At 50.3% G+C, this 19,632-nt stretch overlaps 49 non-coding genes across 49 annotated transcripts; 32 read left to right on the forward strand and 17 right to left on the reverse strand.

Annotated features, from left to right (window-relative positions):
• The first annotated feature begins 101 nt into the window (after positions 1-101).
• Positions 102-174, forward strand: trnav-aac (transfer RNA valine (anticodon AAC)). Its single transcript has one exon. It is a non-coding gene; the product is annotated as a tRNA-Val (tRNA).
• A 302-nt stretch (positions 175-476) lies between these two features.
• trnad-guc (transfer RNA aspartic acid (anticodon GUC)) lies at positions 477-548 on the reverse strand. Its single transcript has one exon. It is a non-coding gene; the product is annotated as a tRNA-Asp (tRNA).
• Positions 549-827: 279 nt separating this feature from the next.
• trnav-cac (transfer RNA valine (anticodon CAC)) lies at positions 828-900 on the forward strand. Its single transcript has one exon. It is a non-coding gene; the product is annotated as a tRNA-Val (tRNA).
• A 302-nt stretch (positions 901-1,202) lies between these two features.
• Positions 1,203-1,275, forward strand: trnav-aac (transfer RNA valine (anticodon AAC)). The gene has a single exon. It is a non-coding gene; the product is annotated as a tRNA-Val (tRNA).
• A 653-nt stretch (positions 1,276-1,928) lies between these two features.
• Positions 1,929-2,001, forward strand: trnav-cac (transfer RNA valine (anticodon CAC)). The gene has a single exon. It is a non-coding gene; the product is annotated as a tRNA-Val (tRNA).
• Positions 2,002-2,303: 302 nt separating this feature from the next.
• On the forward strand, positions 2,304-2,376 carry trnav-uac (transfer RNA valine (anticodon UAC)). Its single transcript has one exon. It is a non-coding gene; the product is annotated as a tRNA-Val (tRNA).
• Positions 2,377-2,662: 286 nt separating this feature from the next.
• Positions 2,663-2,734, reverse strand: trnad-guc (transfer RNA aspartic acid (anticodon GUC)). Its single transcript has one exon. It is a non-coding gene; the product is annotated as a tRNA-Asp (tRNA).
• A 279-nt stretch (positions 2,735-3,013) lies between these two features.
• trnav-cac (transfer RNA valine (anticodon CAC)) lies at positions 3,014-3,086 on the forward strand. The gene has a single exon. It is a non-coding gene; the product is annotated as a tRNA-Val (tRNA).
• Positions 3,087-3,388: 302 nt separating this feature from the next.
• Positions 3,389-3,461, forward strand: trnav-aac (transfer RNA valine (anticodon AAC)). The gene has a single exon. It is a non-coding gene; the product is annotated as a tRNA-Val (tRNA).
• Positions 3,462-4,114: 653 nt separating this feature from the next.
• Positions 4,115-4,187, forward strand: trnav-cac (transfer RNA valine (anticodon CAC)). Its single transcript has one exon. It is a non-coding gene; the product is annotated as a tRNA-Val (tRNA).
• A 302-nt stretch (positions 4,188-4,489) lies between these two features.
• Positions 4,490-4,562, forward strand: trnav-uac (transfer RNA valine (anticodon UAC)). The gene has a single exon. It is a non-coding gene; the product is annotated as a tRNA-Val (tRNA).
• A 286-nt stretch (positions 4,563-4,848) lies between these two features.
• On the reverse strand, positions 4,849-4,920 carry trnad-guc (transfer RNA aspartic acid (anticodon GUC)). The gene has a single exon. It is a non-coding gene; the product is annotated as a tRNA-Asp (tRNA).
• Positions 4,921-5,199: 279 nt separating this feature from the next.
• trnav-cac (transfer RNA valine (anticodon CAC)) lies at positions 5,200-5,272 on the forward strand. The gene has a single exon. It is a non-coding gene; the product is annotated as a tRNA-Val (tRNA).
• A 302-nt stretch (positions 5,273-5,574) lies between these two features.
• trnav-aac (transfer RNA valine (anticodon AAC)) lies at positions 5,575-5,647 on the forward strand. Its single transcript has one exon. It is a non-coding gene; the product is annotated as a tRNA-Val (tRNA).
• A 302-nt stretch (positions 5,648-5,949) lies between these two features.
• On the reverse strand, positions 5,950-6,021 carry trnad-guc (transfer RNA aspartic acid (anticodon GUC)). The gene has a single exon. It is a non-coding gene; the product is annotated as a tRNA-Asp (tRNA).
• A 250-nt stretch (positions 6,022-6,271) lies between these two features.
• trnav-aac (transfer RNA valine (anticodon AAC)) lies at positions 6,272-6,344 on the forward strand. Its single transcript has one exon. It is a non-coding gene; the product is annotated as a tRNA-Val (tRNA).
• A 286-nt stretch (positions 6,345-6,630) lies between these two features.
• On the reverse strand, positions 6,631-6,702 carry trnad-guc (transfer RNA aspartic acid (anticodon GUC)). Its single transcript has one exon. It is a non-coding gene; the product is annotated as a tRNA-Asp (tRNA).
• Positions 6,703-6,981: 279 nt separating this feature from the next.
• On the forward strand, positions 6,982-7,054 carry trnav-cac (transfer RNA valine (anticodon CAC)). The gene has a single exon. It is a non-coding gene; the product is annotated as a tRNA-Val (tRNA).
• Positions 7,055-7,356: 302 nt separating this feature from the next.
• Positions 7,357-7,429, forward strand: trnav-uac (transfer RNA valine (anticodon UAC)). The gene has a single exon. It is a non-coding gene; the product is annotated as a tRNA-Val (tRNA).
• Positions 7,430-7,715: 286 nt separating this feature from the next.
• On the reverse strand, positions 7,716-7,787 carry trnad-guc (transfer RNA aspartic acid (anticodon GUC)). Its single transcript has one exon. It is a non-coding gene; the product is annotated as a tRNA-Asp (tRNA).
• A 279-nt stretch (positions 7,788-8,066) lies between these two features.
• trnav-cac (transfer RNA valine (anticodon CAC)) lies at positions 8,067-8,139 on the forward strand. The gene has a single exon. It is a non-coding gene; the product is annotated as a tRNA-Val (tRNA).
• Positions 8,140-8,816: 677 nt separating this feature from the next.
• Positions 8,817-8,888, reverse strand: trnad-guc (transfer RNA aspartic acid (anticodon GUC)). Its single transcript has one exon. It is a non-coding gene; the product is annotated as a tRNA-Asp (tRNA).
• Positions 8,889-9,167: 279 nt separating this feature from the next.
• Positions 9,168-9,240, forward strand: trnav-cac (transfer RNA valine (anticodon CAC)). Its single transcript has one exon. It is a non-coding gene; the product is annotated as a tRNA-Val (tRNA).
• Positions 9,241-9,542: 302 nt separating this feature from the next.
• On the forward strand, positions 9,543-9,615 carry trnav-aac (transfer RNA valine (anticodon AAC)). The gene has a single exon. It is a non-coding gene; the product is annotated as a tRNA-Val (tRNA).
• A 302-nt stretch (positions 9,616-9,917) lies between these two features.
• Positions 9,918-9,989, reverse strand: trnad-guc (transfer RNA aspartic acid (anticodon GUC)). Its single transcript has one exon. It is a non-coding gene; the product is annotated as a tRNA-Asp (tRNA).
• A 279-nt stretch (positions 9,990-10,268) lies between these two features.
• Positions 10,269-10,341, forward strand: trnav-cac (transfer RNA valine (anticodon CAC)). The gene has a single exon. It is a non-coding gene; the product is annotated as a tRNA-Val (tRNA).
• A 302-nt stretch (positions 10,342-10,643) lies between these two features.
• On the forward strand, positions 10,644-10,716 carry trnav-uac (transfer RNA valine (anticodon UAC)). Its single transcript has one exon. It is a non-coding gene; the product is annotated as a tRNA-Val (tRNA).
• A 286-nt stretch (positions 10,717-11,002) lies between these two features.
• trnad-guc (transfer RNA aspartic acid (anticodon GUC)) lies at positions 11,003-11,074 on the reverse strand. The gene has a single exon. It is a non-coding gene; the product is annotated as a tRNA-Asp (tRNA).
• Positions 11,075-11,353: 279 nt separating this feature from the next.
• On the forward strand, positions 11,354-11,426 carry trnav-cac (transfer RNA valine (anticodon CAC)). Its single transcript has one exon. It is a non-coding gene; the product is annotated as a tRNA-Val (tRNA).
• Positions 11,427-11,728: 302 nt separating this feature from the next.
• On the forward strand, positions 11,729-11,801 carry trnav-aac (transfer RNA valine (anticodon AAC)). The gene has a single exon. It is a non-coding gene; the product is annotated as a tRNA-Val (tRNA).
• A 302-nt stretch (positions 11,802-12,103) lies between these two features.
• trnad-guc (transfer RNA aspartic acid (anticodon GUC)) lies at positions 12,104-12,175 on the reverse strand. Its single transcript has one exon. It is a non-coding gene; the product is annotated as a tRNA-Asp (tRNA).
• A 250-nt stretch (positions 12,176-12,425) lies between these two features.
• trnav-aac (transfer RNA valine (anticodon AAC)) lies at positions 12,426-12,498 on the forward strand. Its single transcript has one exon. It is a non-coding gene; the product is annotated as a tRNA-Val (tRNA).
• A 286-nt stretch (positions 12,499-12,784) lies between these two features.
• Positions 12,785-12,856, reverse strand: trnad-guc (transfer RNA aspartic acid (anticodon GUC)). Its single transcript has one exon. It is a non-coding gene; the product is annotated as a tRNA-Asp (tRNA).
• A 279-nt stretch (positions 12,857-13,135) lies between these two features.
• Positions 13,136-13,208, forward strand: trnav-cac (transfer RNA valine (anticodon CAC)). Its single transcript has one exon. It is a non-coding gene; the product is annotated as a tRNA-Val (tRNA).
• Positions 13,209-13,510: 302 nt separating this feature from the next.
• On the forward strand, positions 13,511-13,583 carry trnav-uac (transfer RNA valine (anticodon UAC)). Its single transcript has one exon. It is a non-coding gene; the product is annotated as a tRNA-Val (tRNA).
• Positions 13,584-13,869: 286 nt separating this feature from the next.
• On the reverse strand, positions 13,870-13,941 carry trnad-guc (transfer RNA aspartic acid (anticodon GUC)). The gene has a single exon. It is a non-coding gene; the product is annotated as a tRNA-Asp (tRNA).
• A 279-nt stretch (positions 13,942-14,220) lies between these two features.
• On the forward strand, positions 14,221-14,293 carry trnav-cac (transfer RNA valine (anticodon CAC)). The gene has a single exon. It is a non-coding gene; the product is annotated as a tRNA-Val (tRNA).
• A 677-nt stretch (positions 14,294-14,970) lies between these two features.
• Positions 14,971-15,042, reverse strand: trnad-guc (transfer RNA aspartic acid (anticodon GUC)). The gene has a single exon. It is a non-coding gene; the product is annotated as a tRNA-Asp (tRNA).
• A 279-nt stretch (positions 15,043-15,321) lies between these two features.
• trnav-cac (transfer RNA valine (anticodon CAC)) lies at positions 15,322-15,394 on the forward strand. Its single transcript has one exon. It is a non-coding gene; the product is annotated as a tRNA-Val (tRNA).
• A 302-nt stretch (positions 15,395-15,696) lies between these two features.
• Positions 15,697-15,769, forward strand: trnav-aac (transfer RNA valine (anticodon AAC)). The gene has a single exon. It is a non-coding gene; the product is annotated as a tRNA-Val (tRNA).
• Positions 15,770-16,071: 302 nt separating this feature from the next.
• trnad-guc (transfer RNA aspartic acid (anticodon GUC)) lies at positions 16,072-16,143 on the reverse strand. Its single transcript has one exon. It is a non-coding gene; the product is annotated as a tRNA-Asp (tRNA).
• Positions 16,144-16,422: 279 nt separating this feature from the next.
• On the forward strand, positions 16,423-16,495 carry trnav-cac (transfer RNA valine (anticodon CAC)). Its single transcript has one exon. It is a non-coding gene; the product is annotated as a tRNA-Val (tRNA).
• A 302-nt stretch (positions 16,496-16,797) lies between these two features.
• On the forward strand, positions 16,798-16,870 carry trnav-uac (transfer RNA valine (anticodon UAC)). Its single transcript has one exon. It is a non-coding gene; the product is annotated as a tRNA-Val (tRNA).
• A 286-nt stretch (positions 16,871-17,156) lies between these two features.
• Positions 17,157-17,228, reverse strand: trnad-guc (transfer RNA aspartic acid (anticodon GUC)). Its single transcript has one exon. It is a non-coding gene; the product is annotated as a tRNA-Asp (tRNA).
• Positions 17,229-17,507: 279 nt separating this feature from the next.
• trnav-cac (transfer RNA valine (anticodon CAC)) lies at positions 17,508-17,580 on the forward strand. Its single transcript has one exon. It is a non-coding gene; the product is annotated as a tRNA-Val (tRNA).
• Positions 17,581-18,257: 677 nt separating this feature from the next.
• On the reverse strand, positions 18,258-18,329 carry trnad-guc (transfer RNA aspartic acid (anticodon GUC)). The gene has a single exon. It is a non-coding gene; the product is annotated as a tRNA-Asp (tRNA).
• Positions 18,330-18,608: 279 nt separating this feature from the next.
• trnav-cac (transfer RNA valine (anticodon CAC)) lies at positions 18,609-18,681 on the forward strand. The gene has a single exon. It is a non-coding gene; the product is annotated as a tRNA-Val (tRNA).
• A 302-nt stretch (positions 18,682-18,983) lies between these two features.
• trnav-aac (transfer RNA valine (anticodon AAC)) lies at positions 18,984-19,056 on the forward strand. Its single transcript has one exon. It is a non-coding gene; the product is annotated as a tRNA-Val (tRNA).
• Positions 19,057-19,342: 286 nt separating this feature from the next.
• On the reverse strand, positions 19,343-19,414 carry trnad-guc (transfer RNA aspartic acid (anticodon GUC)). The gene has a single exon. It is a non-coding gene; the product is annotated as a tRNA-Asp (tRNA).
• Positions 19,415-19,632: the final 218 nt, after the last annotated feature.

Here is a 19,632-nt window from a genome sequence, read left to right on the forward strand (position 1 = left end):
GTCTTGTATTTCAAATGTTTGGATATCGTCAGGCAATTGAAATCATGTCAGGAGGTCAAGTGCCTCAGGCCACCCACGCGGGTGACAGGGAGCTTTTCACAGTTTCCGTAGTGTAGTGGTTATCACGTTCGCCTAACACGCGAAAGGTCCCCGGTTCGAAACCGGGCGGAAATACTTGTTTGTTTGGTGCTCACCCTGAGTCATTAATGGGATCGTGGGAGCAACCCCGCGTCAAACACCAGAAAACAGTGCGTGGTTGACGGCACAAAGAAGTCACCATCCTGAACATGTCTGATAACTATGTACTACTGACCATTTGGGGGTTCAGCCCATGACTTTATTTCTGTAGGAGATCGATGCAGGTGGATATCCTGGCTTCATTGCCCTGTTTGGCAAGGAGGAGCATGCACGATGTCGAGGATGCGTCGCTTTGGTCTTTCCCGGTAAATTATCCGCAGCTGCTTGAAAACTCAACTCTCCCCGTCGGGGAATCGAACCCCGGTCTTCCGCGTGACAGGCGGAGATACTGTCCACTATACTAACGAGGACTGCTGCATGGAATAGTTATGGCACGTCAACGGGCCGGCAGAGCGGTTCTGACGTCGACGGGGAACGTTCCCGTAGTTATGGAGACATTGGGATGAAGAAGTCAAATGTCAACCTCCTGGTGGGGGCTGTAGGTAAAAAAAGGCAGAGGATCACCACAGCCGTCGGAATACATCGCCTGCGAAAAACCATGAACGCCCGTAGCAGGTGAGGACCCGTCTGCAGGTCAGTGTGCACAGATGTTTTAAGTGGGCCTCTTGGACGGCGACAAGCCTTTCACGGTTTCCGTAGTGTAGTGGTTATCACGTTCGCCTCACACGCGAAAGGTCCCCGGTTCGAAACCGGGCGGAAACACTTGTAATTTTGTCTTCACTCTGAGTAATGGAATCAAACTGTGCTGTCTCACATGACTGGTAATTAGGGCGCATCGACCAAAAGGTTTGTGCCCCACATCATCTGAGAACTTGCTATGTTTTCAAATGATGAACTATGTCTTCTTTTGAATTGCTTTTTGTTTGTGACCGTCACTTAACATTGCGCAAAAACAGGTAGGATGTCTTGTATTTCAAATGTTTGGATATCGTCAGGCAATTGAAATCATGTCAGGAGGTCAAGTGCCTCAGGCCACCCACGCGGGTGACAGGGAGCTTTTCACAGTTTCCGTAGTGTAGTGGTTATCACGTTCGCCTAACACGCGAAAGGTCCCCGGTTCGAAACCGGGCGGAAACACTTGTTTGTTTGGTGCTCACCCTGAGTCATTAATGGCATCGTGGGAGCAACCCCGCGTCAAACACCAGAAAACAGTGCGTGGTTGACGGCACAAAGAAGTCACCATCCTGAACATGTCTGATAACTATGTACTACTGACCATTTGGGGGTTCAGCCCATGACTTTATTTCTGTAGGAGATCGATGCAGGTGGATATCCTGGTTTCATTGCCCTGTTTGGCAAGGAGGAGCATGCACGATGTCGAGGATGCGTCGCTTTGGTCTTTCCCGGTAAATTATCCGCAGCTGCTTGAAAACTCAACTCTCCCCGTCTGGGAATCGAACCCCGGTCTTCCGCGTGACAGGCGGAGATACTGTCCACTATACTAACGAGGACTGCTGCATGGATGAGTTATGGCACGTCAACGGGCCGGCAGAGCGGTTCTGACGTCGACGGGGAACGTTCCCGTAGTTATGGAGACATTGGGATGAAGAAGTCAAATGTCAACCTCCTGGTGGGGGCTGTAGGTAAAAAAAGGCAGAGGATCACCACAGCCGTCGGAATACATCGCCTGCGAAAAACCATGAACGCCCGTAGCAGGTGAGGACCCGTCTGCAGGTCAGTGTGCACAGATGTTTTAAGTGGGCCTCTTGGACGGCGACAAGCCTTTCACGGTTTCCGTAGTGTAGTGGTTATCACGTTCGCCTCACACGCGAAAGGTCCCCGGTTCGAAACCGGGCGGAAACACTTGTAATTTTGTCTTCACTCTGAGTAATGGAATCAAACTGTGCTGTCTCACATGACTGGTAATTAGGGCGCATCGACCAAAAGGTTTGTGCCCCACATCATCTGAGAACTTGCTATGTTTTCAAATGATGAACTATGTCTTCTTTTGAATTGCTTTTTGTTTGTGACCGTCACTTAACATTGCGCAAAAACAGGTAGGATGTCTTGTATTTCAAATGTTTGGATATCGTCAGGCAATTGAAATCATGTCAGGAGGTCAAGTGCCTCAGGCCACCCACGCGGGTGACAGGGAGCTTTTCACAGCTTCCGTAGTGTAGTGGTTATCACGTTCGCCTTACACGCGAAAGGTCCCCGGTTCGAAACCGGGCGGAAACACTTGTTAGTTTGGTGCTCACCCTCAGTCATTAATGGGATCGTGGGAGCAACCCCGCGTCAAACACCAGAAAACAGTGCGTGGTTGACGGCACAAAGAAGTCACCATCCTGAACAGGTCTGATAACTATGTACTACTGACCATTTGGGGGTTCAGCCCATGACTTTATTTCTGTAGGAGATCGATGCAGGTGGATATCCTGGCTTCATTGCCCTGTTTGGCAAGGAGGAGCATGCGTCGCTTTGGTCTTTCCCGGTAAATTATCCGCAGCTGCTTGAAAACTCAACTCTCCCCGTCGGGGAATCGAACCCCGGTCTTCCGCGTGACAGGCGGAGATACTGTCCACTATACTAACGAGGACTGCTGCATGGATGAGTTATGGCACGTCAAAGGGCCGGCAGAGCGGTTCTGACGTCGACGGGGAACGTTCCCGTAGTTATAGAGACATTGGGATGAAGAAGTCAAATGTCAACCTCCTGGTGGGGGCTGTAGGTAAAAAAAGGCAGAGGATCACCACAGCCGTCGGAATACATCGCCTGCGAAAAACCATGAACGCCCGTAGCAGGTGAGGACCCGTCTGCAGGTCAGTGTGCACAGATGTTTTAAGTGGGCCTCTTGGACGGCGACAAGCCTTTCACGGTTTCCGTAGTGTAGTGGTTATCACGTTCGCCTCACACGCGAAAGGTCCCCGGTTCGAAACCGGGCGGAAACACTTGTAATTTTGTCTTCACTCTGAGTAATGGAATCAAACTGTGCTGTCTCACATGACTGGTAATTAGGGCGCATCGACCAAAAGGTTTGTGCCCCACATCATCTGAGAACTTGCTATGTTCTCAAATGATGAACTATGTATTCTTTTGAATTGCTTTTTGTTTGTGACCGTCCCTTAACATTGCGCAAAAACAGGGATGATGTCTTGTATTTCAAATGTTTGGATATCGTCAGGCAACTGAAATCATGTCAGGAGGTCAAGTGCCTCAGGCCACCCACGCGGGTGACAGGGAGCTTTTCACAGTTTCCGTAGTGTAGTGGTTATCACGTTCGCCTAACACGCGAAAGGTCCCCGGTTCGAAACCGGGCGGAAACACTTGTTTGTTTGGTGCTCACCCTGAGTCATTAATGGCATCGTGGGAGCAACCCCGCGTCAAACACCAGAAAACAGTGCGTGGTTGACGGCACAAAGAAGTCACCATCCTGAACATGTCTGATAACTATGTACTACTGACCATTTGGGGGTTCAGCCCATGACTTTATTTCTGTAGGAGATCGATGCAGGTGGATATCCTGGTTTCATTGCCCTGTTTGGCAAGGAGGAGCATGCACGATGTCGAGGATGCGTCGCTTTGGTCTTTCCCGGTAAATTATCCGCAGCTGCTTGAAAACTCAACTCTCCCCGTCTGGGAATCGAACCCCGGTCTTCCGCGTGACAGGCGGAGATACTGTCCACTATACTAACGAGGACTGCTGCATGGATGAGTTATGGCACGTCAACGGGCCGGCAGAGCGGTTCTGACGTCGACGGGGAACGTTCCTGTAGTTATGGAGACATTGGGATGAAGAAGTCAAATGTCAACCTCCTGGTGGGGGCTGTAGGTAAAAAAAGGCAGAGGATCACCACAGCCGTCGGAATACATCGCCTGCGAAAAACCATGAACGCCCGTAGCAGGTGAGGACCCGTCTGCAGGTCAGTGTGCACAGATGTTTTAAGTGGGCCTCTTGGACGGCGACAAGCCTTTCACGGTTTCCGTAGTGTAGTGGTTATCACGTTCGCCTCACACGCGAAAGGTCCCCGGTTCGAAACCGGGCGGAAACACTTGTAATTTTGTCTTCACTCTGAGTAATGGAATCAAACTGTGCTGTCTCACATGACTGGTAATTAGGGCGCATCGACCAAAAGGTTTGTGCCCCACATCATCTGAGAACTTGCTATGTTTTCAAATGATGAACTATGTCTTCTTTTGAATTGCTTTTTGTTTGTGACCGTCACTTAACATTGCGCAAAAACAGGTAGGATGTCTTGTATTTCAAATGTTTGGATATCGTCAGGCAATTGAAATCATGTCAGGAGGTCAAGTGCCTCAGGCCACCCACGCGGGTGACAGGGAGCTTTTCACAGCTTCCGTAGTGTAGTGGTTATCACGTTCGCCTTACACGCGAAAGGTCCCCGGTTCGAAACCGGGCGGAAACACTTGTTAGTTTGGTGCTCACCCTCAGTCATTAATGGGATCGTGGGAGCAACCCCGCGTCAAACACCAGAAAACAGTGCGTGGTTGACGGCACAAAGAAGTCACCATCCTGAACAGGTCTGATAACTATGTACTACTGACCATTTGGGGGTTCAGCCCATGACTTTATTTCTGTAGGAGATCGATGCAGGTGGATATCCTGGCTTCATTGCCCTGTTTGGCAAGGAGGAGCATGCGTCGCTTTGGTCTTTCCCGGTAAATTATCCGCAGCTGCTTGAAAACTCAACTCTCCCCGTCGGGGAATCGAACCCCGGTCTTCCGCGTGACAGGCGGAGATACTGTCCACTATACTAACGAGGACTGCTGCATGGATGAGTTATGGCACGTCAAAGGGCCGGCAGAGCGGTTCTGACGTCGACGGGGAACGTTCCCGTAGTTATAGAGACATTGGGATGAAGAAGTCAAATGTCAACCTCCTGGTGGGGGCTGTAGGTAAAAAAAGGCAGAGGATCACCACAGCCGTCGGAATACATCGCCTGCGAAAAACCATGAACGCCCGTAGCAGGTGAGGACCCGTCTGCAGGTCAGTGTGCACAGATGTTTTAAGTGGGCCTCTTGGACGGCGACAAGCCTTTCACGGTTTCCGTAGTGTAGTGGTTATCACGTTCGCCTCACACGCGAAAGGTCCCCGGTTCGAAACCGGGCGGAAACACTTGTAATTTTGTCTTCACTCTGAGTAATGGAATCAAACTGTGCTGTCTCACATGACTGGTAATTAGGGCGCATCGACCAAAAGGTTTGTGCCCCACATCATCTGAGAACTTGCTATGTTCTCAAATGATGAACTATGTATTCTTTTGAATTGCTTTTTGTTTGTGACCGTCCCTTAACATTGCGCAAAAACAGGGATGATGTCTTGTATTTCAAATGTTTGGATATCGTCAGGCAATTGAAATCATGTCAGGAGGTCAAGTGCCTCAGGCCACCCACGCGGGTGACAGGGAGCTCTTCACAGCTTCCGTAGTGTAGTGGTTATCACGTTCGCCTAACACGCGAAAGGTCCCCGGTTCGAAACCGGGCGGAAACACTTGTTTGTTTGGTGCTCACCCTCAGTCATTAATGGGATCGTGGGAGCAACCCCGCGTCAAACACCAGAAAACAGTGCGTGGTTGACGGCACAAAGAAGTCACCATCCTGAACATGTCTGATAACTATGTACTACTGACCATTTGGGGGTTCAGCCCATGACTTTATTTCTGTAGGAGATCGATGCAGGTGGATATCCTGGCTTCATTGCCCTGTTTGGCAAGGAGGAGCATGCACGATGTCGAGGATGCGTCGCTTTGGTCTTTCCCGGTAAATTATCCGCAGCTGCTTGAAAACTCAACTCTCCCCGTCGGGGAATCGAACCCCGGTCTTCCGCGTGACAGGCGGAGATACTGTCCACTATACTAACGAGGACTGCTGCATGGAATAGTTATGGCACGTCAAAGGGCCGGCAGAGCGGTTCTGACGTCGACGGGGAACGTTCCCGTAGTTATGGAGACATTGGGATGAAGAAGTCAAATGTCAACCTCCTGGTGGGGGCTGTAGGTAAAAACAGGTAGGATGTCTTGTATTTCAAATGTTTGGATATCGTCAGGCAATTGAAATCATGTCAGGAGGTCAAGTGCCTCAGGCCACCCACGCGGGTGACAGGGAGCTTTTCACAGTTTCCGTAGTGTAGTGGTTATCACGTTCGCCTAACACGCGAAAGGTCCCCGGTTCGAAACCGGGCGGAAATACTTGTTTGTTTGGTGCTCACCCTGAGTCATTAATGGGATCGTGGGAGCAACCCCGCGTCAAACACCAGAAAACAGTGCGTGGTTGACGGCACAAAGAAGTCACCATCCTGAACAGGTCTGATAACTATGTACTACTGACCATTTGGGGGTTCAGCCCATGACTTTATTTCTGTAGGAGATCGATGCAGGTGGATATCCTGGCTTCATTGCCCTGTTTGGCAATGAGGAGCATGCGTCGCTTTGGTCTTTCCCGGTAAATTATCCGCAGCTGCTTGAAAACTCAACTCTCCCCGTCGGGGAATCGAACCCCGGTCTTCCGCGTGACAGGCGGAGATACTGTCCACTATACTAACGAGGACTGCTGCATGGATGAGTTATGGCACGTCAACGGGCCGGCAGAGCGGTTCTGACGTCGACGGGGAACGTTCCCGTAGTTATGGAGACATTGGGATGAAGAAGTCAAATGTCAACCTCCTGGTGGGGGCTGTAGGTAAAAAAAGGCAGAGGATCACCACAGCCGTCGGAATACATCGCCTGCGAAAAACCATGAACGCCCGTAGCAGGTGAGGACCCGTCTGCAGGTCAGTGTGCACAGATGTTTTAAGTGGGCCTCTTGGACGGCGACAAGCCTTTCACGGTTTCCGTAGTGTAGTGGTTATCACGTTCGCCTCACACGCGAAAGGTCCCCGGTTCGAAACCGGGCGGAAACACTTGTAATTTTGTCTTCACTCTGAGTAATGGAATCAAACTGTGCTGTCTCACATGACTGGTAATTAGGGCGCATCGACCAAAAGGTTTGTGCCCCACATCATCTGAGAACTTGCTATGTTTTCAAATGATGAACTATGTCTTCTTTTGAATTGCTTTTTGTTTGTGACCGTCACTTAACATTGCGCAAAAACAGGTAGGATGTCTTGTATTTCAAATGTTTGGATATCGTCAGGCAATTGAAATCATGTCAGGAGGTCAAGTGCCTCAGGCCACCCACGCGGGTGACAGGGAGCTTTTCACAGCTTCCGTAGTGTAGTGGTTATCACGTTCGCCTTACACGCGAAAGGTCCCCGGTTCGAAACCGGGCGGAAACACTTGTTAGTTTGGTGCTCACCCTCAGTCATTAATGGGATCGTGGGAGCAACCCCGCGTCAAACACCAGAAAACAGTGCGTGGTTGACGGCACAAAGAAGTCACCATCCTGAACAGGTCTGATAACTATGTACTACTGACCATTTGGGGGTTCAGCCCATGACTTTATTTCTGTAGGAGATCGATGCAGGTGGATATCCTGGCTTCATTGCCCTGTTTGGCAAGGAGGAGCATGCGTCGCTTTGGTCTTTCCCGGTAAATTATCCGCAGCTGCTTGAAAACTCAACTCTCCCCGTCGGGGAATCGAACCCCGGTCTTCCGCGTGACAGGCGGAGATACTGTCCACTATACTAACGAGGACTGCTGCATGGATGAGTTATGGCACGTCAAAGGGCCGGCAGAGCGGTTCTGACGTCGACGGGGAACGTTCCCGTAGTTATAGAGACATTGGGATGAAGAAGTCAAATGTCAACCTCCTGGTGGGGGCTGTAGGTAAAAAAAGGCAGAGGGTCACCACAGCCGTCGGAATACATCGCCTGCGAAAAACCATGAACGCCCGTAGCAGGTGAGGACCCGTCTGCAGGTCAGTGTGCACAGATGTTTTAAGTCGGCCTCTTGGACGGCGACAAGCCTTTCAAGGTTTCCGTAGTGTAGTGGTTATCACGTTCGCCTCACACGCGAAAGGTCCCCGGTTCGAAACCGGGCGGAAACACTTGTAATTTTGTCTTCACTCTGAGTAATGGAATCAAACTGTGCTGTCTCACATGACTGGTAATTAGGGCGCATCGACCAAAAGGTTTGTGCCCCACATCATCTGAGAACTTGCTATGTTTTCAAATGATGAACTATGTCTTCTTTTGAATTGCTTTTTGTTTGTGACCGTCACTTAACATTGCGCAAAAACAGGTAGGATGTCTTGTATTTCAAATGTTTGGATATCGTCAGGCAATTGAAATCATGTCAGGAGGTCAAGTGCCTCAGGCCACCCACGCGGGTGACAGGGAGCTTTTCACAGTTTCCGTAGTGTAGTGGTTATCACGTTCGCCTAACACGCGAAAGGTCCCCGGTTTGAAACCGGGCGGAAACACTTGTTTGTTTGGTGCTCACCCTGAGTCATTAATGGGATCGTGGGAGCAACCCCGCGTCAAACACCAGAAAACAGTGCGTGGTTGACGGCACAAAGAAGTCACCATCCTGAACATGTCTGATAATTATGTACTACTGACCATTTGGGGGTTCAGCCCATGACTTTATTTCTGTAGGAGATCGATGCAGGTGGATATCCTGGCTTCATTGCCCTGTTTGGCAAGGAGGAGCATGCACGATGTCGAGGATGCGTCGCTTTGGTCTTTCCCGGTAAATTATCCGCAGCTGCTTGAAAACTCAACTCTCCCCGTCGGGGAATCGAACCCCGGTCTTCCGCGTGACAGGCGGAGATACTGTCCACTATACTAACGAGGACTGCTGCATGGATGAGTTATGGCACGTCAACGGGCCGGCAGAGCGGTTCTGACGTCGACGGGGAACGTTCCCGTAGTTATGGAGACATTGGGATGAAGAAGTCAAATGTCAACCTCCTGGTGGGGGCTGTAGGTAAAAAAAGGCAGAGGATCACCACAGCCGTCGGAATACATCGCCTGCGAAAAACCATGAACGCCCGTAGCAGGTGAGGACCCGTCTGCAGGTCAGTGTGCACAGATGTTTTAAGTGGGCCTCTTGGACGGCGACAAGCCTTTCAAGGTTTCCGTAGTGTAGTGGTTATCACGTTCGCCTCACACGCGAAAGGTCCCCGGTTCCAAACCGGGCGGAAACACTTGTAATTTTGTCTTCACTCTGAGTAATGGAATCAAACTGTGCTGTCTCACATGACTGGTAATTAGGGCGCATTGACCAAAAGGTTTGTGCCCCACATCATCTGAGAACTTGCTATGTTTTCAAATGATGAACTATTTCTTCTTTTGAATTGCTTTTTGTTTGTGACCGTCACTTAACATTGCGCAAAAACAGGTAGGATGTCTTGTATTTCAAATGTTTGGATATCGTCAGGCAACTGAAATCATGTCAGGAGGTCAAGTGCCTCAGGCCACCCACGCGGGTGACAGGGAGCTTTTCACAGTTTCCGTAGTGTAGTGGTTATCACGTTCGCCTAACACGCGAAAGGTCCCCGGTTCGAAACCGGGCGGAAACACTTGTTTGTTTGGTGCTCACCCTGAGTCATTAATGGCATCGTGGGAGCAACCCCGCGTCAAACACCAGAAAACAGTGCGTGGTTGACGGCACAAAGAAGTCACCATCCTGAACATGTCTGATAACTATGTACTACTGACCATTTGGGGGTTCAGCTCATGACTTTATTTCTGTAGGAGATCGATGCAGGTGGATATCCTGGCTTCATTGCCCTGTTTGGCAAGGAGGAGCATGCACGATGTCGAGGATGCGTCGCTTTGGTCTTTCCCGGTAAATTATCCGCAGCTGCTTGAAAACTCAACTCTCCCCGTCGGGGAATCGAACCCCGGTCTTCCGCGTGACAGGCGGAGATACTGTCCACTATACTAACGAGGACTGCTGCATGGATGAGTTATGGCACGTCAACGGGCCGGCAGAGCGGTTCTGACGTCGACGGGGAACGTTCCCGTAGTTATGGAGACATTGGGATGAAGAAGTCAAATGTCAACCTCCTGGTGGGGGCTGTAGGTAAAAAAAGGCAGAGGATCACCACAGCCGTCGGAATACATCGCCTGCGAAAAACCATGAACGCCCGTAGCAGGTGAGGACCCGTCTGCAGGTCAGTGTGCACAGATGTTTTAAGTGGGCCTCTTGGACGGCGACAAGCCTTTCACGGTTTCCGTAGTGTAGTGGTTATCACGTTCGCCTCACACGCGAAAGGTCCCCGGTTCGAAACCGGGCGGAAACACTTGTAATTTTGTCTTCACTCTGAGTAATGGAATCAAACTGTGCTGTCTCACATGACTGGTAATTAGGGCGCATCGACCAAAAGGTTTGTGCCCCACATCATCTGAGAACTTGCTATGTTTTCAAATGATGAACTATGTCTTCTTTTGAATTGCTTTTTGTTTGTGACCGTCACTTAACATTGCGCAAAAACAGGTAGGATGTCTTGTATTTCAAATGTTTGGATATCGTCAGGCAATTGAAATCATGTCAGGAGGTCAAGTGCCTCAGGCCACCCACGCGGGTGACAGGGAGCTTTTCACAGCTTCCGTAGTGTATTGGTTATCACGTTCGCCTTACACGCGAAAGGTCCCCGGTTCGAAACCGGGCGGAAACACTTGTTAGTTTGGTGCTCACCCTCAGTCATTAATGGGATCGTGGGAGCAACCCCGCGTCAAACACCAGAAAACAGTGCGTGGTTGACGGCACAAAGAAGTCACCATCCTGAACAGGTCTGATAACTATGTACTACTGACCATTTGGGGGTTCAGCCCATGACTTTATTTCTGTAGGAGATCGATGCAGGTGGATATCCTGGCTTCATTGCCCTGTTTGGCAAGGAGGAGCATGCGTCGCTTTGGTCTTTCCCGGTAAATTATCCGCAGCTGCTTGAAAACTCAACTCTCCCCGTCGGGGAATCGAACCCCGGTCTTCCGCGTGACAGGCGGAGATACTGTCCACTATACTAACGAGGACTGCTGCATGGATGAGTTATGGCACGTCAAAGGGCCGGCAGAGCGGTTCTGACGTCGACGGGGAACGTTCCCGTAGTTATAGAGACATTGGGATGAAGAAGTCAAATGTCAACCTCCTGGTGGGGGCTGTAGGTAAAAAAAGGCAGAGGGTCACCACAGCCGTCGGAATACATCGCCTGCGAAAAACCATGAACGCCCGTAGCAGGTGAGGACCCGTCTGCAGGTCAGTGTGCACAGATGTTTTAAGTCGGCCTCTTGGACGGCGACAAGCCTTTCAAGGTTTCCGTAGTGTAGTGGTTATCACGTTCGCCTCACACGCGAAAGGTCCCCGGTTCGAAACCGGGCGGAAACACTTGTAATTTTGTCTTCACTCTGAGTAATGGAATCAAACTGTGCTGTCTCACATGACTGGTAATTAGGGCGCATCGACCAAAAGGTTTGTGCCCCACATCATCTGAGAACTTGCTATGTTCTCAAATGATGAAATATGTATTCTTTTGAATTGCTTTTTGTTTGTGACCGTCCCTTAACATTGCGCAAAAACAGGGATGATGTCTTGTATTTCAAATGTTTGGATATCGTCAGGCAATTGAAATCATGTCAGGAGGTCAAGTGCCTCAGGCCACCCACGCGGGTGACAGGGAGCTCTTCACAGCTTCCGTAGTGTAGTGGTTATCACGTTCGCCTAACACGCGAAAGGTCCCCGGTTCGAAACCGGGCGGAAACACTTGTTTGTTTGGTGCTCACCCTCAGTCATTAATGGGATCGTGGGAGCAACCCCGCGTCAAACACCAGAAAACAGTGCGTGGTTGACGGCACAAAGAAGTCACCATCCTGAACATGTCTGATAACTATGTACTACTGACCATTTGGGGGTTCAGCCCATGACTTTATTTCTGTAGGAGATCGATGCAGGTGGATATCCTGGCTTCATTGCCCTGTTTGGCAAGGAGGAGCATGCACGATGTCGAGGATGCGTCGCTTTGGTCTTTCCCGGTAAATTATCCGCAGCTGCTTGAAAACTCAACTCTCCCCGTCGGGGAATCGAACCCCGGTCTTCCGCGTGACAGGCGGAGATACTGTCCACTATACTAACGAGGACTGCTGCATGGAATAGTTATGGCACGTCAAAGGGCCGGCAGAGCGGTTCTGACGTCGACGGGGAACGTTCCCGTAGTTATGGAGACATTGGGATGAAGAAGTCAAATGTCAACCTCCTGGTGGGGGCTGTAGGTAAAAACAGGTAGGATGTCTTGTATTTCAAATGTTTGGATATCGTCAGGCAATTGAAATCATGTCAGGAGGTCAAGTGCCTCAGGCCACCCACGCGGGTGACAGGGAGCTTTTCACAGTTTCCGTAGTGTAGTGGTTATCACGTTCGCCTAACACGCGAAAGGTCCCCGGTTCGAAACCGGGCGGAAATACTTGTTTGTTTGGTGCTCACCCTGAGTCATTAATGGGATCGTGGGAGCAACCCCGCGTCAAACACCAGAAAACAGTGCGTGGTTGACGGCACAAAGAAGTCACCATCCTGAACAGGTCTGATAACTATGTACTACTGACCATTTGGGGGTTCAGCCCATGACTTTATTTCTGTAGGAGATCGATGCAGGTGGATATCCTGGCTTCATTGCCCTGTTTGGCAATGAGGAGCATGCGTCGCTTTGGTCTTTCCCGGTAAATTATCCGCAGCTGCTTGAAAACTCAACTCTCCCCGTCGGGGAATCGAACCCCGGTCTTCCGCGTGACAGGCGGAGATACTGTCCACTATACTAACGAGGACTGCTGCATGGATGAGTTATGGCACGTCAACGGGCCGGCAGAGCGGTTCTGACGTCGACGGGGAACGTTCCCGTAGTTATGGAGACATTGGGATGAAGAAGTCAAATGTCAACCTCCTGGTGGGGGCTGTAGGTAAAAAAAGGCAGAGGATCACCACAGCCGTCGGAATACATCGCCTGCGAAAAACCATGAACGCCCGTAGCAGGTGAGGACCCGTCTGCAGGTCAGTGTGCACAGATGTTTTAAGTGGGCCTCTTGGACGGCGACAAGCCTTTCACGGTTTCCGTAGTGTAGTGGTTATCACGTTCGCCTCACACGCGAAAGGTCCCCGGTTCGAAACCGGGCGGAAACACTTGTAATTTTGTCTTCACTCTGAGTAATGGAATCAAACTGTGCTGTCTCACATGACTGGTAATTAGGGCGCATCGACCAAAAGGTTTGTGCCCCACATCATCTGAGAACTTGCTATGTTTTCAAATGATGAACTATGTCTTCTTTTGAATTGCTTTTTGTTTGTGACCGTCACTTAACATTGCGCAAAAACAGGTAGGATGTCTTGTATTTCAAATGTTTGGATATCGTCAGGCAATTGAAATCATGTCAGGAGGTCAAGTGCCTCAGGCCACCCACGCGGGTGACAGGGAGCTTTTCACAGCTTCCGTAGTGTAGTGGTTATCACGTTCGCCTTACACGCGAAAGGTCCCCGGTTCGAAACCGGGCGGAAACACTTGTTAGTTTGGTGCTCACCCTCAGTCATTAATGGGATCGTGGGAGCAACCCCGCGTCAAACACCAGAAAACAGTGCGTGGTTGACGGCACAAAGAAGTCACCATCCTGAACAGGTCTGATAACTATGTACTACTGACCATTTGGGGGTTCAGCCCATGACTTTATTTCTGTAGGAGATCGATGCAGGTGGATATCCTGGCTTCATTGCCCTGTTTGGCAAGGAGGAGCATGCGTCGCTTTGGTCTTTCCCGGTAAATTATCCGCAGCTGCTTGAAAACTCAACTCTCCCCGTCGGGGAATCGAACCCCGGTCTTCCGCGTGACAGGCGGAGATACTGTCCACTATACTAACGAGGACTGCTGCATGGATGAGTTATGGCACGTCAAAGGGCCGGCAGAGCGGTTCTGACGTCGACGGGGAACGTTCCCGTAGTTATAGAGACATTGGGATGAAGAAGTCAAATGTCAACCTCCTGGTGGGGGCTGTAGGTAAAAAAAGGCAGAGGGTCACCACAGCCGTCGGAATACATCGCCTGCGAAAAACCATGAACGCCCGTAGCAGGTGAGGACCCGTCTGCAGGTCAGTGTGCACAGATGTTTTAAGTCGGCCTCTTGGACGGCGACAAGCCTTTCAAGGTTTCCGTAGTGTAGTGGTTATCACGTTCGCCTCACACGCGAAAGGTCCCCGGTTCGAAACCGGGCGGAAACACTTGTAATTTTGTCTTCACTCTGAGTAATGGAATCAAACTGTGCTGTCTCACATGACTGGTAATTAGGGCGCATCGACCAAAAGGTTTGTGCCCCACATCATCTGAGAACTTGCTATGTTTTCAAATGATGAACTATGTCTTCTTTTGAATTGCTTTTTGTTTGTGACCGTCACTTAACATTGCGCAAAAACAGGTAGGATGTCTTGTATTTCAAATGTTTGGATATCGTCAGGCAATTGAAATCATGTCAGGAGGTCAAGTGCCTCAGGCCACCCACGCGGGTGACAGGGAGCTTTTCACAGTTTCCGTAGTGTAGTGGTTATCACGTTCGCCTAACACGCGAAAGGTCCCCGGTTTGAAACCGGGCGGAAACACTTGTTTGTTTGGTGCTCACCCTGAGTCATTAATGGGATCGTGGGAGCAACCCCGCGTCAAACACCAGAAAACAGTGCGTGGTTGACGGCACAAAGAAGTCACCATCCTGAACATGTCTGATAATTATGTACTACTGACCATTTGGGGGTTCAGCCCATGAATTTATTTCTGTAGGAGATCGATGCAGGTGGATATCCTGGCTTCATTGCCCTGTTTGGCAAGGAGGAGCATGCACGATGTCGAGGATGCGTCGCTTTGGTCTTTCCCGGTAAATTATCCGCAGCTGCTTGAAAACTCAACTCTCCCCGTCGGGGAATCGAACCCCGGTCTTCCGCGTGACAGGCGGAGATACTGTCCACTATACTAACGAGGACTGCTGCATGGATGAGTTATGGCACGTCAACGGGCCGGCAGAGCGGTTCTGACGTCGACGGGGAACGTTCCCGTAGTTATGGAGACATTGGGATGAAGAAGTCAAATGTCAACCTCCTGGTGGGGGCTGTAGGTAAAAAAAGGCAGAGGATCACCACAGCCGTCGGAATACATCGCCTGCGAAAAACCATGAACGCCCGTAGCAGGTGAGGACCCGTCTGCAGGTCAGTGTGCACAGATGTTTTAAGTGGGCCTCTTGGACGGCGACAAGCCTTTCAAGGTTTCCGTAGTGTAGTGGTTATCACGTTCGCCTCACACGCGAAAGGTCCCCGGTTCCAAACCGGGCGGAAACACTTGTAATTTTGTCTTCACTCTGAGTAATGGAATCAAACTGTGCTGTCTCACATGACTGGTAATTAGGGCGCATTGACCAAAAGGTTTGTGCCCCACATCATCTGAGAACTTGCTATGTTTTCAAATGATGAACTATTTCTTCTTTTGAATTGCTTTTTGTTTGTGACCGTCACTTAACATTGCGCAAAAACAGGTAGGATGTCTTGTATTTCAAATGTTTGGATATCGTCAGGCAACTGAAATCATGTCAGGAGGTCAAGTGCCTCAGGCCACCCACGCGGGTGACAGGGAGCTTTTCACAGTTTCCGTAGTGTAGTGGTTATCACGTTCGCCTAACACGCGAAAGGTCCCCGGTTCGAAACCGGGCGGAAACACTTGTTTGTTTGGTGCTCACCCTGAGTCATTAATGGCATCGTGGGAGCAACCCCGCGTCAAACACCAGAAAACAGTGCGTGGTTGACGGCACAAAGAAGTCACCATCCTGAACATGTCTGATAACTATGTACTACTGACCATTTGGGGGTTCAGCTCATGACTTTATTTCTGTAGGAGATCGATGCAGGTGGATATCCTGGCTTCATTGCCCTGTTTGGCAAGGAGGAGCATGCACGATGTCGAGGATGCGTCGCTTTGGTCTTTCCCGGTAAATTATCCGCAGCTGCTTGAAAACTCAACTCTCCCCGTCGGGGAATCGAACCCCGGTCTTCCGCGTGACAGGCGGAGATACTGTCCACTATACTAACGAGGACTGCTGCATGGATGAGTTATGGCACGTCAACGGGCCGGCAGAGCGGTTCTGACGTCGACGGGGAACGTTCCCGTAGTTATGGAGACATTGGGATGAAGAAGTCAAATGTCAACCTCCTGGTGGGGGCTGTAGGTAAAAAAAGGCAGAGGATCACCACAGCCGTCGGAATACATCGCCTGCGAAAAACCATGAACGCCCGTAGCAGGTGAGGACCCGTCTGCAGGTCAGTGTGCACAGATGTTTTAAGTGGGCCTCTTGGACGGCGACAAGCCTTTCACGGTTTCCGTAGTGTAGTGGTTATCACGTTCGCCTCACACGCGAAAGGTCCCCGGTTCGAAACCGGGCGGAAACACTTGTAATTTTGTCTTCACTCTGAGTAATGGAATCAAACTGTGCTGTCTCACATGACTGGTAATTAGGGCGCATCGACCAAAAGGTTTGTGCCCCACATCATCTGAGAACTTGCTATGTTTTCAAATGATGAACTATGTCTTCTTTTGAATTGCTTTTTGTTTGTGACCGTCACTTAACATTGCGCAAAAACAGGTAGGATGTCTTGTATTTCAAATGTTTGGATATCGTCAGGCAATTGAAATCATGTCAGGAGGTCAAGTGCCTCAGGCCACCCACGCGGGTGACAGGGAGCTTTTCACAGCTTCCGTAGTGTAGTGGTTATCACGTTCGCCTTACACGCGAAAGGTCCCCGGTTCGAAACCGGGCGGAAACACTTGTTAGTTTGGTGCTCACCCTCAGTCATTAATGGGATCGTGGGAGCAACCCCGCGTCAAACACCAGAAAACAGTGCGTGGTTGACGGCACAAAGAAGTCACCATCCTGAACAGGTCTGATAACTATGTACTACTGACCATTTGGGGGTTCAGCCCATGACTTTATTTCTGTAGGAGATCGATGCAGGTGGATATCCTGGCTTCATTGCCCTGTTTGGCAAGGAGGAGCATGCGTCGCTTTGGTCTTTCCCGGTAAATTATCCGCAGCTGCTTGAAAACTCAACTCTCCCCGTCGGGGAATCGAACCCCGGTCTTCCGCGTGACAGGCGGAGATACTGTCCACTATACTAACGAGGACTGCTGCATGGATGAGTTATGGCACGTCAAAGGGCCGGCAGAGCGGTTCTGACGTCGACGGGGAACGTTCCCGTAGTTATAGAGACATTGGGATGAAGAAGTCAAATGTCAACCTCCTGGTGGGGGCTGTAGGTAAAAAAAGGCAGAGGATCACCACAGCCGTCGGAATACATCGCCTGCGAAAAACCATGAACGCCCGTAGCAGGTGAGGACCCGTCTGCAGGTCAGTGTGCACAGATGTTTTAAGTCCGCCTCTTGGACGGCGACAAGCCTTTCAAGGTTTCCGTAGTGTAGTGGTTATCACGTTCGCCTCACACGCGAAAGGTCCCCGGTTCGAAACCGGGCGGAAACACTTGTAATTTTGTCTTCACTCTGAGTAATGGAATCAAACTGTGCTGTCTCACATGACTGGTAATTAGGGCGCATCGACCAAAAGGTTTGTGCCCCACATCATCTGAGAACTTGCTATGTTTTCAAATGATGAACTATGTCTTCTTTTGAATTGCTTTTTGTTTGTGACCGTCACTTAACATTGCGCAAAAACAGGTAGGATGTCTTGTATTTCAAATGTTTGGATATCGTCAGGCAATTGAAATCATGTCAGGAGGTCAAGTGCCTCAGGCCACCCACGCGGGTGACAGGGAGCTTTTCACAGTTTCCGTAGTGTAGTGGTTATCACGTTCGCCTAACACGCGAAAGGTCCCCGGTTTGAAACCGGGCGGAAACACTTGTTTGTTTGGTGCTCACCCTGAGTCATTAATGGGATCGTGGGAGCAACCCCGCGTCAAACACCAGAAAACAGTGCGTGGTTGACGGCACAAAGAAGTCACCATCCTGAACATGTCTGATAATTATGTACTACTGACCATTTGGGGGTTCAGCCCATGAATTTATTTCTGTAGGAGATCGATGCAGGTGGATATCCTGGCTTCATTGCCCTGTTTGGCAAGGAGGAGCATGCACGATGTCGAGGATGCGTCGCTTTGGTCTTTCCCGGTAAATTATCCGCAGCTGCTTGAAAACTCAACTCTCCCCGTCGGGGAATCGAACCCCGGTCTTCCGCGTGACAGGCGGAGATACTGTCCACTATACTAACGAGGACTGCTGCATGGATGAGTTATGGCACGTCAACGGGCCGGCAGAGCGGTTCTGACGTCGACGGGGAACGTTCCCGTAGTTATGGAGACATTGGGATGAAGAAGTCAAATGTCAACCTCCTGGTGGGGGCTGTAGGTAAAAAAAGGCAGAGGATCACCACAGCCGTCGGAATACATCGCCTGCGAAAAACCATGAACGCCCGTAGCAGGTGAGGACCCGTCTGCAGGTCAGTGTGCACAGATGTTTTAAGTGGGCCTCTTGGACGGCGACAAGCCTTTCAAGGTTTCCGTAGTGTAGTGGTTATCACGTTCGCCTCACACGCGAAAGGTCCCCGGTTCGAAACCGGGCGGAAACACTTGTAATTTTGTCTTCACTCTGAGTAATGGAATCAAACTGTGCTGTCTCACATGACTGGTAATTAGGGCGCATCGACCAAAAGGTTTGTGCCCCACATCATCTGAGAACTTGCTATGTTTTCAAATGATGAACTATGTCTTCTTTTGAATTGCTTTTTGTTTGTGACCGTCACTTAACATTGCGCAAAAACAGGTAGGATGTCTTGTATTTCAAATGTTTGGATATCGTCAGGCAACTGAAATCATGTCAGGAGGTCAAGTGCCTCAGGCCACCCACGCGGGTGACAGGGAGCTTTTCACAGTTTCCGTAGTGTAGTGGTTATCACGTTCGCCTAACACGCGAAAGGTCCCCGGTTCGAAACCGGGCGGAAACACTTGTTTGTTTGGTGCTCACCCTGAGTCATTAATGGCATCGTGGGAGCAACCCCGCGTCAAACACCAGAAAACAGTGCGTGGTTGACGGCACAAAGAAGTCACCATCCTGAACATGTCTGATAACTATGTACTACTGACCATTTGGGGGTTCAGCTCATGACTTTATTTCTGTAGGAGATCGATGCAGGTGGATATCCTGGCTTCATTGCCCTGTTTGGCAAGGAGGAGCATGCGTCGCTTTGGTCTTTCCCGGTAAATTATCCGCAGCTGCTTGAAAACTCAACTCTCCCCGTCGGGGAATCGAACCCCGGTCTTCCGCGTGACAGGCGGAGATACTGTCCACTATACTAACGAGGACTGCTGCATGGATGAGTTATGGCACGTCAAAGGGCCGGCAGAGCGGTTCTGACGTCGACGGGGAACGTTCCCGTAGTTATAGAGACATTGGGATGAAGAAGTCAAATGTCAACCTCCTGGTGGGGGCTGTAGGTAAAAAAAGGCAGAGGATCACCACAGCCGTCGGAATACATCGCCTGCGAAAAACCATGAACGCCCGTAGCAGGTGAGGACCCGTC

The sequence above is a fragment of the Scomber scombrus genome, chromosome 17 (genome assembly GCF_963691925.1).
Source record: "Scomber scombrus chromosome 17, fScoSco1.1, whole genome shotgun sequence".
Lineage (NCBI taxonomy): Eukaryota > Metazoa > Chordata > Actinopteri > Scombriformes > Scombridae > Scomber > Scomber scombrus.